This window comes from Gallus gallus, chromosome 9 (assembly GCF_016699485.2).
Source record: "Gallus gallus isolate bGalGal1 chromosome 9, bGalGal1.mat.broiler.GRCg7b, whole genome shotgun sequence".
Classification (NCBI taxonomy): Eukaryota; Metazoa; Chordata; class Aves; order Galliformes; family Phasianidae; genus Gallus; species Gallus gallus.
The window spans coordinates 11,046,877-11,059,207 of record NC_052540.1 but is presented as its reverse complement, the minus strand read 5'-3'; the positions used below and the strand labels follow the sequence as shown (position 1 = coordinate 11,059,207).

Genomic DNA, 12,331 nt, shown 5'->3' with positions numbered 1-12,331 from the left:
TGTAACAAAAAAAAAAAAAAAAGAAAATAAACACAGGATCTTTTGTTCAGTATCTGCCTGATAAAGGGTAAAACGTTCTCTACATACTGGGTTACACCTTACAGATACGTAGGGACCTCTGCATTGTATCCCCATTACATTATAGAGGCCTTTTCTCCTCAACCTCTAGAGAAACTCTTTTTATATCACACAGAGAAATGAATGATTTATTTCAGGACTTCTCTTCTGCCATGTCTGACTGAATCTAATATCCCAACGGTCTTTGGGAAGTATGAACCATAGTAAACCTGAAAGGAATGTGATTTTACAACCTTCCTTGCCTGAACTTGTCATGGGAACATAAGAAGTAGCAGCTCTGTAACACTGTGAATTGAAAATGCTCAGTCCCTGTTGGCTTAGCTCTGTACATATCCTCCAGTCTGACTGTCTTGTCTCTTTCTGAGCTCCTCCATCAAGCCATTACAGAATGAGAATTAAAAGTGGTTTTCTAAGTCATTAAATCAGAAGTGAACTGCGCTCTATACTGCTGTCTTCAGCAGATTTCTGAAAGATTTAAATTCCATTGTTGCAGTCCTTATTTACTCTATGAAAACAAAAAACTCTCAGTATAAGATGCAATTAAAATAGGAGAACCAATCCCACAAATCTTAATTTAAATCAAGCCCTGTTCTCTCCTAACAAAAAAAGAATAATTTACATTAAAGTTTCACATTGAATGTTTCAAGTTTTGAGTTGGGATGATCACAGGGGAAACAGTAGTGCACAAAAAGAGAATCCAATGAAAAAGAAATGAGGTACAAAAAAGGCCAGATGTAGAAAATACCAGAGGAAAGAACTGATAACTAAATCTGAGAAAACACCCCATTAAGAATAATTATTTTCACTATTTATAAGCTATACATGAATGACTGGGAAAGTCTCAGCTGTAACTCTTGTTTAAAATGCATATGAGCAAACTTCTACAAAGCCCCTATACATTATGGATTACAAGGGAATTTTTAGCACAAACCGTTAAGTGGGGCAGTTGGATCAATGAACTGCTTCAGTAAAACTGCAGAGAGTATACAAAAAAAAAAAAAAAAAATCAAATACAATAATTCTAAGAATTCCATTTAAGACGACCTGCATATTCAATATTGTTTGGAGTATTTTAAATGGATTTCATAAAAGAAAGTATTAAACTTATATTCAAACCCACAACATTCAGCCGAAAGGATAATGCAAGTAAAATGAAGGAAATGCCTTTAGTCAGATATTCTAACTTCTGGAGAATGAAATTGTGAGTTCTTCAAACATTACGAGTCCAGCTTCTATCTAACAACAACAGAGTAAATAAAATAAATAAATAATAAATAAATCCAAAGCAAGACAGAAATTCATTTCAGCCAAGGCAATTCTGTTCTGCTACTCTTTGCAGAGAGCGCTTATCCGTGCTCAGTTTGGGCCAAACGTTACATTTTGTGATTAGCAGATTCCAAATATAACAATTAGTAGCAGGGAATGCAACAATTCTGCTACAGATATAGTCACAAAATATATCTTCGTGAGCAACACATACTTCTATAAGAAACTCAGGAAGGGTCAATAAGCTGTGAGTTAATAACAAGATTAACCAACACAGCCCTGAAACATGACTGAGCCAAGATGGAAATCACCATTTCTTTTTTTTCAGCTGCATCTCAAATCTTCTCATCAGTTATAAACTCTTCTCCCCCCCGCAAAAGTCACACAAAAAAAGCAAGCAAGCAAACAACAACAAAAAAAAAAAAAAAAACAGAAAAAAACCCCTCTCACACTGAGATTTCACATCATTTGTGAAATGAAATTTAAAACAGCACTATTACAAGGGCTAAAGTTCAGCTGTAAGATTTTGCAGTTACATTTGACTGCTAGACTTGCACACATTCTTAAGCAAATACCCAAACACTATCAGTTATTTTTGTTCTCTCTTGATCTTGTTATTTGCTTAATAGAACTGTATTAGAAGAGTAAGTACTGTAGGATACAACCATAAGCGGAAGCATCAATATCAACATTCATAAATTGTTGATTATAAAAGAGTTTTGGAAAACAATGACCCTGAAATCATTTCGTTAATTGAATTTATCTGCTGGCTTTCCTTGGGGCACTAGCACCATCAGCATTCCTGCATCTCAGAGACTGAAGTGGTCCACTCTATTTCCATTAAGAAACAATCATACCAAACACCTTTATATACTTTCTCCAGGTTCACACAGACAGCTGCATAAGGTCACCGTTCTTTCTTTGTTTTTTTCTTCCCTGGAAATTTAAGCACAGAGGTTCCCCTTTCAGAGTGGAAGAGATGTGAAAAGAACTGCAGCAGCAGCTGCAAGCTCTGTGGAAAAATGGGCACTGAGACACAATATGATTGCTGTCAGGAAGAGGGGAGGCTCAGGATACCTTCATTTAAAACCTGCAGTAGTGGAGTCCTGATTTCTGAGCTGGTAAGTGTGCAAGAAAAATATTATTGTGTATTCCCAACAGCAAGTGTTTACAATGAAAACTCAGGAGTCATCAGGGCATAGACTGGCCATAAAATTGAAAACACTCAGCAAAAAAGGATAACAGAAGTACATCACAGTGCTTGGCTGGAAGCAGTAACACCATAATGAAACAGGTGGCACACTGGCCAGGCTGAGCAGCAGGCCAGCAGGAGATCAGCATGCAGTAGTATATTTTTATTAAAAATAAAACATTGTGCATATTGTGATGGCGAATGCTGAGGATTATTTTCCAGTATGCCTTATGACCACTCACCGTTTCTTTAAGCAGTATATTTCACGTTTGTAAATGATGTTGAATCACTTTTAGTAATATTGTTATATAGTTACCAACTAAGATTCCATGCTGAACATATCTAAGTGCTCTAAATTCCTGGAAAAGTTAATTTTCCTGTGACATCTATGCCAGATTGACTATTTCTACCCTGCTATAAAGCTTACATTGTAGTTAGCTCTCAGGATGTTCATTCATCAGCATTGTAGAAAAAAAATCTGTTATCCCAGTTATATGGAGCTTTTTTTCAAACTAACTGGCCATGTACCACTAAACATTGTCTCATCATGCCGAAGTTAATAGTTGAACCATAATAAGGCAGGCTGGGCTTTCAACTGACTCTTTTGAGACATGTAAGTGTTACAGCTTGGGTTCACTTCTCACTTGAGGAACTTCATTGTATTCATTCAGGAGCCACCCTTCAATTTTGTTGCTCTCATGAATTAATTCTCTTTTTAGTACGGTCTAATTGGTGAGTGAAGCACACAGGATGCCAAAGAGTGCCTTGCCAGAAAATTGCTCTTTTTGAAGCTATAGTTGTAATTTCAGACTGCAGTAAACGTGTGCATAGTCAGCATGGGCGAGAGGAGGATGCCCAAGACATTCATCACCAAGTGTTGCTGGCTAGAGACACAGAAATGGTGCCTGTAACCTGCAAGGAGCTAGTCCATCACGAGATTAGCCACCACGAAGGTAAGGCCATACATCATTAAAAAAGACAGGCGCAGTGTTGGTGATACAAGAATAATAAGTAGAGCAACTTGCACTGTCACTTCGTGTAGGAATGCAGGAGAAGCCGTGTAGATCGCTGGTGATGCAGGAGGATGAATATGTAGTCATTACTTCAGGAGAAAAATGATGAACCACATTCCTAGTCAGCAGATGTCTTTTTCTTTTATTAATCAAATCTATCTGCACTTACAGTACACAATGAAAACTAAATACATAAGTTACTTAATGTCTAAACATGTTTTTCCAACATGAAAAATATGTATGGTTATCCTGATAAGAGCTTAAATGCTTTTCATTTAACCTTAGCTTTCTCTACTTTGGTTTTAATGACAAATTGTTATTTACATGAATTGTTTTCCAGCTAAGCTGCTTTGCACAGGCAGTGCTGCTAGGGAGTACTACAGCATGAGTACAATGCATTGTGCCCATTCCTAGCAGAGTACTGTCCTCAAGCACTCACTGTCACTCAGTGCGAATAAGAAAAGCCATGAGTTTTCCTGCTGTATCAATAAGGTCTTTAATGTAAGATCATTACTTCTGATAATCTTTTACATCTTTTTGCAAGAACTGGTTTGAATATTCAAGGAGAAAACCCAGAGATGAGTTTCAAAGTAGTGGGTGCAATTTATTAATTTTTTGCTCCAATGGATAAGCAAGACTTCATCTTGAGGGCTCCTCACAGACAGCACACACTTACTATGCAAAGTGCAAACTCCTGCAGCACCTATATTCAGTATTACTACTATTAATTTTTATTTCAGGCTCTTTCTTTTCCTTTTGCTTTACAATTTCACGAACAGAAATGAGAGTACATATAGACAGCCAATGTAACTCAACTCTTCTGCAACTTAGCAAACTCTACTTATACATGATCCACAGGATCATAGAATGGGTTGGGCTGGAAGGGACCTTAAAGGATCCAATTCCAATCCCCCTGCTGAAAGCTCACTGCCCCCTACTAGCTCAGGCTGCCCATGTCCCCATCCAACCTGGCCTTGAGCAACTCCATGAATGGGGCACTCAAAGCTCTCTGGGCAGCAGTGCCAGGGCCTCACCATCCTCTGAGTGAAATATATTCCAGACAGATGCTAATTTGTTTTACAGTCTCCTAAGATTCTGATTTTTGGTATCTAGATCTACTAGCACATTTGTGCAGTGCTTTTAGAAAGGAGATGGTGGTACACTGGCAAAAGCCCACATCACTTATAACCTTTATGCTCTCACTAAATTCCACAGATTGAAGGTATGTAAACAATTAGATCCTAACAGTCTGTGCCCTGCAATACTGTAATTGAACCAGAGCATGTTCCTGCAATGGTGATCTCCTATGCACTGATGTAAATTCTGCAGCAGCTAACACTTAATCTTGACATAAGCTCAGTTCAGACAAACCCCTCTCCACAGCTCTGCAAGGGGTGATCTTTCTTCTCCCTTGTTCTCCCCCTCCCCTCACATACAGACTCCTGCACAACTTACTGCAGGATTAGGCCTAAAAAAGGAACACTGCCTGAATGCAATATACCCAATCAGTTCAATTACTTACCAGTTAAGAAACAGTGACTTACTGCTATAAATACAAACAAATTCAAATAGTTGGAGCATCAACGAAGATAAGGTAGACAAACTAATTAAAAAACTAAAGATGGAAGATAAGCAAGAATATAGTATATCTGCTGATTCGTAAGCAAAAATAACAGCCAACAACAAAAACAACAACAAAAAAACCTTTTATAATCTTTTCTCAGCAAGGAGCAGCCTGCATCTTCATTTAATCTTTAAAAAGAAACAATGAAAGAGACAACTGAACAACACCTCCCCCACCAAAAAAAATTAGTAAGCATACTCTGGAAGAACTCACTTTACTTCTAATTAGGATGGCATATTATTTACGTATTTAGATTTTAATTGCACTCAGTTGATATATTCATTAAAATTATTTTCATTACAATCAAGCTTGTTATCTTTTTTCTAACTGCAGTAGATTCAAATGTCAAAGTAAGAAAAAAAGTCTTAAAATTCTGGCAGCGGGCATCCCTTGAATGTGAAGTGCACCCTATTCCTTTTAATAGACAGAAATAAACATTGTTAAATGAATATTAATAAAGCTCTAAAAGCTGTTACACTTAGGGCCAGCCCACAGCCACTTCTCCCAAACCTCCATGTTGCTTCACAGCAACCCCATTAAGATGCTTTCTCCTGGTTGCACACCAGTTGCTGCTGCCCAACACAACCCACGCTGACCCTGCAGCTGCTCTCAATGCAGGCCCTAGCTCGTTTCTTCCTTCAGCCTTGGTGATCCACTATTACTTGGGTGTGAGACCCTCACCTTATGTGGGCTTCCATGGAAAAGAAATCATGCCACATAGTAAGTAAATTGTAAGACATCCAGTCGCATACTGTAGAGTTGACTCTGATTCACTTAGGAAAGAGAAAGCTATATTAAAAAAAACATACGTGCTACAAGATGTTTTCACAAGAAAATATGTTTTTACAGAGAGGGTTATATGCAAATTCTAATTCCTTTCCATTCAAACATAACACGAGTTGGAGTATTTTTATTAGAAATGGTCCCTTGGACAACAACATAACAGTAACTAGTTTAAGAAGTAATATAAAGCTTGGTAAAGCTGTTAAGACCTCGGTGCTATAAAAGGTCTAAAACTTAACATTGAACTTACCCACATCACTTTGATTTTTAAAAGTATGCAAATAGAAAAGGGGGAAATGGCCTCAAGATCAGGGAGGATAGATTTAGGCTAGATATAAGGAAAAGGTCTTTTACAGTGAGGGTGCTGAGGCACTGGAACAAGTTACCTAGCGCTGTGATTGAAGCCCCCATCCCTAAAGACTTTCAAGGTGAGGCTGGATAAGGCCCTGGGCAACCTGATCTAGCCGCGGTATCCCTGTTCACTGCAGGGGAGTTGGATCAGATGGCCTTCAGAGGTCCCTTCCAACTCTAACGATTTTATGATTTTAAATAACTACATTTTTGAAGTCAGCTTGTTAAGTTCGTTGCATTTTTTGAACATCAGCCTATCCTGTGAAAATGTGTACAAGATTTCTGAATCACTTTTTTTAGAAGACATAAATAATGAAAAAAAGATTAATACAAAGTAAACTTACCAAGAACAACTGCAAGTAGACTTTGGATTACAATACTTATGATGATAATTAAATAAAAAGTATTTTTTTTCTCAATAATACAGTTTGCACCACAGCAGCTGTATGGCAAACAGGTATACAGGCATTGGACCAGAGAGATTACCGCATTACAAAGGAGAAATGAAATAAAGATCTTACCCGAGTCCTGGGCTTGCAGAAGGGCTCCAAGAGGAAGGATTTCCAAATAGAGATCCTTCCTCCTTGGGAGTCAGCCCTTAAATGGGGTCTAGGAGGCTTCACCCCTTCTGGTCACTCAAGTGAAATTGTGTTCACCTGTGCCCCTGCAGCTGACTCAGTGCTCACCTCAGGTAGTCAATCAGAGGTTCAGGCTGTGAATAAACAGTTCCCATACAGCAGCAAACTAAAACTTTATTTCCAAGAGAGCTTTATCTCTGGAACCACCCATCATTTGTGCCAGTGAGTGCATGCTTCCCATCTTTCTCAAGCTCATGCATCTCTGGATAGCTATAAATCAGTAGACTACTTGAAGTGTGATCATTAACAAACATATGGAGCACGGTGCGATGTAGTATCTCCGAGAACACATTTTACCAAATTTATACCCATGCTAAAATTTTCAAATGAAATATATAAATCTGCTTCCATGTATTCATAATGCATACCTGTCAAATCCAGTGGTATTATTTTTCGTACAAGAAAGGATGATATTTGACGTGCAGCACTTTCTCAGTTTAACTTCTGCTTCAACTTCTTTCAGTGAAACATCCGTTCATTAGTTCTCTCAGTGAAAATCTTCAAAAAATGGTGATATTTTAAGACATTGTTCATTGCATATAAATTGTAATTCCTCTGAAATATATTGCTTCAATAAGGGGGAAAATATTGTCTGATACAGACAGAAAAGAAAGCAAAGCATTTGATCTTCAGCATTTGAGCAGCTTTGTTCCTTTGTATTCATTCATGTCGATAGAGATAAGATTTCATTACAGAGTGAGCTATTGGTTCTAATAAGATACTACTGAAGTATGACTTCTGCTTTGAAATCATGTTTAAATGATGCACCCTGTGAAGATAACTTTTTAAGGGCTATATCAACAGGGAAAAATTGTTTAAAAAGTAATTTAATGGATTCAGACATTAACATTGGTTCCTCCTGAAGCCTGAGCAAGAACTTGTCTGCAAGGTGTATCAGGCAGATGGCACAGGAGAGCCTGAGCAGTGGATGTCTTCATATTCCTTGTAAAGTGGGAGAATAGGCCCAGGAATAATGTGAGGAATAATCAGCAAACCGCACAACCATCCATGAGACAGTGTAAGGGCACTGACTGAGGAAAAATGAAGGCATTTCCATCCACACAAAGTGAAAGGTGTTTAAAAGTTATTCCTATAAGTGAGTGTACTCTCATTTCCTTTTACTTCATTGTGTGTCTAGTACTACTTTCAGTCTAGCACATATAATTCAGAGGATCTGACATCTATTGCCCTGATCTCATTTATCACCAGCCCATCTCCATTTCAGAAGCCCAGATACTCAGTGTACAATTTTTACTGTAAAATTGGATTTGTTTTGACAGAGTAGGCTTGTTGAATTTATGATTTAACATTGAACATCCTTCACCTTGAAAGCAGCTCTCCTGCCGTAAAAGTGAGGCATCTCTCTCATGAGGATGCTATAATATCATGATACAGATGCCCATCCTGTTAGACAAGGTCATGCCAGTAGAAACTAAACTTAATTTCCTGAGACCTTCCAACGCTTAGCTCTATTTTTCACTTCACAAGGATAAATATTGGGAAATACTTTATACCGGTGAAATAACTGTTCTTTCATCAATAGAATAAAAAAAATGGTTCACTTCAAAATGGCGAGGTTAAGGAAAATATTAAAAGCATGTTGAAAACACATTATTTGTCTATCTGATGATTGCTGCCTTTGTCTCTACATCATAGAAAATAACTAAATTATTTCACATGTACTTTGGAATAAGACCCTTCATTAGGGGTGGGTATTTTATTCAAAAATATGTTTTTGACCTTATCCAAATCATTTGCCATTGAGCGTAATTTCTCTCTCACTTTGTTCTCTCCTTCAGCTTCTGTCTGCTCCTCCATGTCCTCACCCTAAAATTATTGCCAAGTTCGCTAATATAAGTACTCCTCAATTGCTCTTTCCACCTTGTCTTGAAATTTTGACAACATAAAGCCTTCAAATAATCTTAGAAGCTTTTTCAGTTCTAAGATAACAAAGTTGTCCACTAATTCAGTTCCTTCATCATGCCGGGGAAAGCATTTTCGCTCATCCAGCTACAGCTGCACTGATGTGTCCCTCTTGTTCCATCTTTGAAATGCAACAAAACAGGTTCCAGCTCCAAGAAAAAATCTATTTCCATGCAAAGACTCTCCCACTATGTATAGCCTTCCTTTCCTGTTCTAGATCTGCATATATAGAGGATCTGCAGCACAGCTTCCTCAGTCAGCAAAACAGGAATAATTATCCTCATCTGTGGCAACTCTGCACATTTTCCTTCTCTACAGAAACTTAGCTGCTGCCAGTTAAGGTACTTAGTAATTTTCCAGCCATTGCAAACACTCACAGGCTGTAATTACAGCCTGTCAACACTCCACTCAACCTTAAGGAATGAGGACGTTGCAGTCTAAATCTCCAGAGATCTATCTAGGTCTGTGTACAACCCTAGAAGAGACTTCACAGTTGTAGATTTTTTTTTTCAGCTATAATTTCAATTAGAGTCTGTGGGCTCCTTGGGCAGGTGAATGCATGACTGTGGCAGAGTAGATGGAGATGTTATAGAAGTCTTATTTAAACAAAAATATTTATGAAACAAACTAACAACAAAAAAACAAAAAACAAGAACAAAACCCAAAACACTCATGTGCGCTCTGAATACTTAATTCTAGCTCTTTTGCACTGATGTTGATCATCATACATAGAACTTTCCTGACTCACAGCAACCACATGGAGAAAAAAATGCATGGTGCTTGATGTCAGGGTTTATTCTTAATTTACGTTCATTAAATTCTGTACTTGCAAGGAACACGAACCATATCTTACAAAACAAACAAGCAGCAAATCAGACATCACTTGCAAAGGCTTAGCTCAGAGGGTGAGGTTTTTTTCACAAAGAGGTAGACAGCCTGATGTGCTCATGATGTATTTATCCTTCAGCTGTAAGAATGAGCATCCTTGAGGTAATTTTGGTTGATCGTGAAATTGGATCATAGGGCACCACAAGGAAAAGATGAATAAATCTAATTTTTTTCTGAGAGGAAGTGAAAGATTACTGTACTAAGGGCTCAACACTTCTCAGTTTTTTTTCCATCTTCCTTAAGCTGTTCAAATTTTATATTGCCTAACTTGTCCATTTGATTTCCTTTCTACTACTGTGTATTTCTCCCTTACTAAGAATAAATCACTGGAAGAAGCTATTTTGAAAATGGCCTGGATGTGTTTTAACCAACAAATCCAGTGTAATCAGCAGACCCTGATCCTTGAAGTTGAAGGTTTATTTTAGAACAGCATGCCATGTTTAATCAGTTTTACTAACACTGCACAGTACTATCTGCTTTGACAAGAATATGTTGATCGTATTACAGAATGATTACTGCTAATGGAGATCTTTTAGACAAGATTAGATTTTGCTTCTGTCCAGATGTCTCAAAGAATATTATTAGTTTTTGGTGTCATATTTTTGTAACATTAATATGATCAGCTTATGGGCCTGCTCATATACTATAACTGCAGCAATTCATCTGACAGTTAAGTTGTCAGGATTATGCAGCATCTAACCCAATGAATGTTGCTGTAATCTGTATCAAATTAGGCACTGCCCACACAATCCTACCATAGCTGTGATTTGACCAGTGAATATTATGATGAGCTCCCGACCTCTGAGATTCAGAAAATGATGCTGAGCTGCTCAGTAGATGTTTCTGAAAAAGCTGATTACTTCAAGATATTATTCCAGATGGTGAATCTACATATTTTTAAAGGACTGCGGCATTTTTCTCATAAATCAGCAAAATAAGATTCAGAGTTGTGCTACTCTGACAGCTAATTAATGTGGCACCGTATAGGAAGCCCATTAGTATAACTGCAGCTGTAATAGTAGCTTTTCTATAGATACAGAAAGGATGATAAATTACTTTGTTTATAAAGCATTTTTCTTCTTTCAAAGCTAGAGGATAACTGCAAGTACCTTTCCTGACCTGTATTTACTAGTTCGACATAAAACATTATAAATGTTGAGAACCATAAAGATTAGTTTTAATACATTTTGACTAGAGTGCCTTACAATATCAACCAAGCAATACTATTGCCCTTAAGTTTAATAATACATGCTGATATGCACTCTGATGGTATGCTTCATTCCTTTTGATAATATGCCTTTAAAAACAATGTCCTTTAGGGTCCAATGGACCATGAAATAGTCTCTGCAAAAGTACCAGTGGTGCCAATGCAGAGACAAACATTCATTTTGGCTGTCAGCTTTAAGGACTGAGAAAGAAATGAAGCACATTTATTATATACTGATGTATTCTGACTAGATAATCCTTTTCAGTGGTAGGCACTATAAAGGCAAGTGCAGATTACTGTGGGGGAATAGTTAAAAAAAAAAAAAACTCAGATGGGCTGAAACAGTTGTGCTTCCAATTTCACAGTTGGATAATTTGCTTTATAAACTTCTATTTAAAAGAAAGTTTTACTGGCAATGAAATGCGCTAAGTAAACAATCTGTAATTTGAAAGTTAGAATATTAGAGATACTTACTCAGAAGCTGCTTCTACTAATACTACATTTATTAATTAATATTGGAGTTTACTATGCTGGAGGCAAGTTGAAGATTTTTCTTAGATATCCATTTTCATTACAAATCTGGCAAAATTTACCCTTTGAAATATCACTATTTTATAGCACATCAATACCACGATTATTGCTGTATAGCTACCATAGTGACTATATAACTCATCCTGAAGTCAACAGGGCCAGAATATTCCAAACAGGGTACTTTAATCTTAGTACTCTGGTGCATTTTTCACTGTATAAACTTCATTTTTTCCTCCATATTTTACAGTTAGAAATTGGAGGCAGAAAGCTTAAGAGATTCTTTTTTGATCATGCAGTAAAAGGAAGGAGAAGCTGTATTAAGAGTTCTTACCTGGCTCTTGGCTACCAATATTTGACCAAGCCTTGCTGAGCACACAGTATTAGGTCCCTTATAGAACACTGATGAGCTATCAGTTAGGTGCAACATGCCTGAATGAAAGGGAGCACAGCAAATTATAAACTAGAAACACAGTATCTATTTTTATGGGTTTTTTTTTTGTTTGTTTGTTTTTCACATCTATCAACATCCAAACCCAGAGTATTGAAAAATGGAGGTAGTCTGAGAAGCCTAAAAGCAGTGCAATGCTCACAGCACACTGTAACAACACATCTGCTGTCTTAAACACTTTCTTGTCAAATACAATTTTTTTCCAAAATCCTTAAGTACAAATAAAAGGAGAGTTCACCTCTAGGATGTGTAATGCACATACAACTATGTGAAATTAGCCCACAAATAAATTGTCCAACAGATTGTAAATGTTCATGGGCATCATTAGATACACTATTTATGCATTTATACCATTCTTGAATCAAAACTTCTGCATATTCTTCTAATTT

At 37.2% G+C, this 12,331-nt stretch overlaps 1 long non-coding RNA gene across 2 annotated transcripts in view; it reads right to left on the bottom strand.

Moving 5' to 3' along the window:
• LOC101749016 overlaps nt 1–12,331 on the bottom strand; it is a 563,751-nt gene that overhangs the window by 116,219 nt on the left and 435,201 nt on the right. For both annotated transcript variants that reach the window (XR_006930943.1, XR_005862405.1), the window contains 2 exons: nt 11,826–11,923; nt 7,314–7,443 (listed from right to left, as the gene is read on the bottom strand). This is a non-coding gene — a long non-coding RNA (uncharacterized LOC101749016). The remainder of the gene's footprint in view (nt 1–7,313; nt 7,444–11,825; nt 11,924–12,331) is intronic.